Genomic DNA, 5,723 nt, shown 5'->3' with positions numbered 1-5,723 from the left:
GATGACTGAGGCCATTTTCCAGGACTCCGGAACAAGCCCTTGTTCCCATATTCCATTAATCTCCTCTGTCAGCCATTCTATAGAGCAGTCGTCCACGTTTCTGAGGGCGCGGTTGGGATGCCATCAGGACCAGGGCCGACCTGCCATTTAGATTTTGGAGAGCTTGCCTTACTTCGCATGCCTTGAAAGGGCTATCTATCTCGGGGCAAGATGAACCTTTGTAGGGGGGATAGTCTTCGTCACTCGAGTTGCCCAGCGGCAGATGCTTGCGAGCGAGTCTGTCGAGTACGGTCTGCAATGTCTCTGATTGTGATGCCTGGTGTAGAACCTTCGCTATTACTTGTCTTTGGTTTGACTTGATGTTGGTATCATCGAGCAGATGCTTGAGGAGTTTTCATTTAGCTCCAACTCTCATCTGGCAATCCACGGAATTGTAGACCTCATCCCACTTAGGTTTGGCAGTGATCTACTATAGTTTTGTTGAGCTGCGAGATCTTTTTTTGGAGCCTTCGGTTGAGTTTCTGCCCTTTCCATCTGTTCAACAGTGACGTTTTAGCTTCTAGAAGATGGGCGAGGCAGCTATCCATCCTGTCTACCTCCAGTTCAGTCTGGATTTTTTTTGTCGCCGCGTTGATATCTTCCTTTAACTGTTCAGCCCACTGCTCTAGGCTAAGTGCTGAGTCATGTGTTTGTGCTCGCTCTTCCTTAATCTTGCGAAATTAATCCCAATCTGTAATAGTGAACTCTTTGAGGTCCGCGCTTCTCACTTTGGTGGAGGTGGCCAGGATGTTGTGGTCACTGCCAAGGCCCACTTGGAGGTTGGATCAAGATGCCGATTCCACATTTCGTATGAAAAAGAGGTCAGGTGTGCTTTCCCTAGAGCAGGAGTTGCCGATCCTGGTCGGAAAAGCCGCATCTGTTATAAGCGTGAGGTTATTATTGAATGTAGTTTGCCATAGGTCAACGACGTTGCGGTTAGCTTGTTGGTACCCCCATGCTTGATGCGGAGCGTTAAAGTCACCAGTACCACTGTTACCACAGTTACCATTCCCACCAGTAGTGGGAATGTCTTGGCCTTGCTTGTAGCCTTGTTGATAATTGCCGCGAATCTTTGCCTGAGGTCTTTGCGTCTACTGTATATGTTAAGTATAAATATACTTGTCTTGAACTGTCCGCTGGGGATGATTTCAACGAGCGAGTGCTCAACCTTATTGGATTCAAGATTCAGATCATGGACTATGAACGCACATTTGTTGGTGACTAATGTGCTGATTCCCGTCTTCCCATCACCACATCGGGTATGCGATTTATAGCCTGGTAGATTGACCGTATCCGTGAGCGTTTCTTGCAGTAGGATTACATGTGGCTTTTCCGTGTGGGTCCGAATGAACTGTTGGAAGACATTCCTTTTACGATAGAATCCCTTACAGTTCCATTGCCAGATATTAATTACCCTGTGATGTGCCGCCATTGTGGGACGTAGCAGTTAGCTTGTGTTATAAAATGCTGCGGAGCGCAGCCACTGCTGACCTTTCAGTGGCACTCCAGATTGTCGCATCTGATTCCCAGTGATCTGACCGCCTCCGCGAGTTTGTCAATGACATTTTGAAGTTTTTCGATGGATTCATCAATTTTATCTATCGGTTTTTCCAATTTACGAATACTGGCGGTCTTGTCTGAGGCATGAACTGCCAGCGCCCTCTTTTTGGGTAGACCATTGGCAGCCGGTTCCGCTACGGGGATCTCCATGGGCGTTTCTATTGCAGGGGCCTGACTAGGCTGAACTGTCTCTCGCTTGCTGGCTTTTTTGAGTTCTGCAATTTCTGCTGCGAGCTGCTCCATCGCGTATTTTAACGAAGCGTTTTCTCTTTCCAATTGTGCAATCCTGTTGTGCTCTGGCGATTGACCCCCCGTCACCTTTTTCGGTGATTCTTTGACCCGGTCAGCCCATGTGGTACCACGATCAGCAGGCTCCTGGATCTGAACTGCAGGTCCCCTGGAACGAGATAGCCCCTGGAGCGGGAACGGGTCCTGAGGGCGTTGCGGCCCCTGGAAGCCGAACGTTCCGTCGAGCGACCCCTAGAAGGGGTTGGCGACCCAGTTGGTTGTTTGGATTGTTCGCGGTTGCGCCATTCTCTTCTCCGTTGTCTAATTACAAATGGAATTTGGAACCTTTGCTTGCAGGTTCTGTCAGCCGTGGGATGAGGGCCACCGCAGAGGGTGCACTTCGGTGTACACTCGTGTTTATCATCCGGGTTGCTCGCACCACAGCCGGGGCAAATTGCATTTTCTTGAGCTGGGCAAACGTCAGCTTTGTGGCCAAGCTTTCCACAGGCATATCAAACGTCAGTTTGTCTGCGATAGAGAGAGCATTTGACCAAACTGGGACCTCATTTTACGTTATCCGGGACTTTGAGTCCATCAAAGAGGATGACTTCCATGCTTGTGTTCTTGATTCGTCTCACCTCGAGGTCGCTTGGATTCTTGGATTGAATGATGAGGCCTTTGAGCTCCTCTCGATGGATGGTGGGATCAATGTCACGAATAACTCTCTTGCATGTGTTTTCGGGGGCTGCGAATATTTAGAATATTTAGAATAGGTAATAAAGGAGTCCGTACAGCTATAAAATCAGAGCTGGGAGTGGTGGCTCTACACGCCTAAAATCAATGCAGAGTCGCGTCGTAGTCTGAGCCTAAGAACGTCCGCAACAGCGCAACACTAGATCACGATAGTAAAATACTCATCACGTCATTTCCAATGGTGCTGAAGCAGTGTTCAAGCGGTGCTTCTTTAGTGAGGGGACACGCACCAAATCCTTCATTGATTAAGCAGGCAATGACTTCTCAGACAATGGAAATATGTTGCGTGTTACATCGCTTGCTCAGCACAAAACTCATAGGGCCGGGCATAAGGTGGAATCATTGTTTGCAGAAAGTGGTATGACGCTAAGGCAGCCAGGAAAGGCCAAGGAGATTAGGGTAGCTGTAAAATGAACAAGCAAAATACAACGATCCATTTTAAGAATTTAGAGACCCCAGAGGAAGTCAACGCCAATGTGAGGCGCTGTAGTAGCACCCATAATGACATCGCTAGTGTAGAAAAATACAGTTGGCATCGAGAGGAAGGAGAGAGTTAAAATAAAAGAGCACGCCACGGTTAAAGATCATATAGAAACGTGAGTGACCATCTACATCGTGGCATCAAGAGTCGTGAACAAAGGTCAGAAACTGTAGAATGAAGTACCATTGCGGGCAATCTTCTGAGATGTATAACTGGAAAAATTGCGGTGCCCTCAAGTGTAGCACGAAACTACAGTAGAAACCCATACGGGTTGGTGTGAAAGAAGGATTCGTATTTCAGAAAATGTTTTTCTGATTCAAAATTTGAAACATCAAGTAATGCTATTCCCGGCCAGTTTCCTCAGCTGAGAAGCTACGTTTCTGAGAAAGCTCTGTGGGTACATTCAAGAGGATCAAAATTTTTCGCTGATGGTTATGATGATGATGATTATGTTGATGATGATTATGTTGATATATTGGCATTGCTTATGAAAGGTGGCAGTGAGCATAGTCAGCTAGCCTGCATCAGTTAATCAAGTAAGCTATACACGTTCTTTATTCTGGCGCTTTTATATCCATCTTTTGAATCTATTTTTTCAATTTGTTTGCCTCAAAAATTATCTGTCTACCTTGAACTGCTCTCAATGTCTATGACGGTTCCGATGATATCAGTCTCTTCTCAGCCGTTTTTCCAACGATACTCAAAACGCTTATTGCTTATCTCTCCTGCTGACCCCTGGAGGCTGTCAACTTTAAACCCAAGTGCCTTTGGAAGGTCTACGTTACCTACGGGCCTCACTGGGTGAGTACCTTCGCATTACATTACTTTGTCCTGAGTACTTTCCGGATTTTTTTAGGACGCAGACACATGCCTTCTCTTGTTTCAATTATTTGATGCTCTCTGCTTTTGTACATACGCAACCAGCTTGAGTCACAAACAAGGCACTGCCGTTTCTGTTGTATCGATTTCTCCTTCTATTTCCTTTCTTTTCATTCTTGTCAACTTCCGAGGTCATTTTCGTTTCGATTCTACTGATCAGTCTCTGTTTCTTTCACTTACCTTTTGATGACTCCAGGTTGTCTAATGGACGTCGCATTCCTCTGTACTCGGTTACCTGCTTTCCCGACTTCATCTATTCTGGGTTCACAATCTTCAGGTACAGATACTCGTGAACTTTAGCCACCTGTTTATATTCAGCCACGTTCCCGAGCCTTCAAAACGAACTTTGTGGCGGGCCATTTCTGGCCTGTACACATGCTCAGTAATTATTCTACGCCAAGCCTAATTAAATTACATTATCACTGAGAAAAAATAGCAAACACATTGTGTGAGCTTTTAGTTGACAACCACAAATAAATCTATTTTCATATGAAAGAATCCTGGCTGACAAAAATTAGTGGAAAGAAAAATAGGAATGGCATTGTAAACCAGCTGATTAGCTCTCTTCTAATGTGTAGCTCACCTAAATTTAAAATAGAGCATCATAAGTCGTTCTGTAAAAATAGCAAATTGTTCTTGGTGAAGAGAACATAAGTAGGATTTGAAACAAATTGAATATAATAATTTTTCCTAATTAGCTAAGCAAAAAGAACGCAGGCAATCATACGCTGGGAAGGGTGTGCCGCATGCCAACACAGGCATTCCTCATTTTTTTATTCCCATTCTGTTATGACACTCTCCTCAGTAAATATTTGTGGGCACGAATCATAATGGTATACCGCAGCTGCTTAACATCACATTTTGCACTGTTTTGTTTTCATGGCACAGTGTTTGATTTGGATAAGTTCACATGTCCATACAACTGGTTGTGCTTTCTTTGTATAGGTCCAATTTGAGGTCACATTGACAACCTACTTCTAAGCCATAGAAATCTGATACACTAAATACAATCGCACATGGAAGAACGATCGTGTTTCTAGTCCCTCTTCTAAAATTATTATTTTTGATTTTTGAGGTCAATGTGGAAAAAAGTTTGAAGAATACGCACAATTGCTCTTCAGAGAGGTTAAATTTATTGACTGTATTGTTGCGCGATTCCTGTAGATCTGGAAGTCGTCATTTTTATACAGCCTGGAATGAAGCCATTGTTCGCTATTTCTTGTGGAGTAAGATGACATATTTATTATGAATTTAGTAGCAGATCCTGGGTAACCTGTCTCATTGTGGAATTCAAGCTTAAAATGTTTCAATAATTTATACTCGGAAAGTGAGGTCTATTTACTACTCTGTATTTTCCGAAGAAATGGTTGGTTTGGGTTCATAGAATCAATTAATGACGACCCCTAACATATTGTTAGGGGTCGTCAGAATGTAAGTGCGAGTAGAAGACGGCGTCGTATTGAGTAAGGCAACAAAGCACCGCCTGGGTTTTAGATAACATTCTCTCTAAGCAGATATAATTCACCATGCGTGCAGTCTTCCTAAAGGAGAGGACTCAGTGATCTTATTTGAATGCGTGGTGAACACTGTTATGACTTGGCTTGCAATATTTCTTAGAGCTTGCTCTTGCCCTTTCGGTTTCTCTGCAATTCCTGCTCCTCCTCCTCCTTAGGACAGCTCACCATGTCCAACCTCGTTAACCATACGGCCTTTCAATTGTTCCCTCGCTGTTTCATTTTCATATGTTCCAGCGATTGTGAGTTAAAAAGAAGGACAACCAGTA

The sequence above is a fragment of the Dermacentor albipictus genome, chromosome 1, assembly GCF_038994185.2.
Source record: "Dermacentor albipictus isolate Rhodes 1998 colony chromosome 1, USDA_Dalb.pri_finalv2, whole genome shotgun sequence".
Classification (NCBI taxonomy): domain Eukaryota; kingdom Metazoa; phylum Arthropoda; class Arachnida; order Ixodida; family Ixodidae; genus Dermacentor; species Dermacentor albipictus.
The sequence above is the reverse complement of the archived record's forward strand: the minus strand, read 5'-3'. Positions refer to the sequence as shown.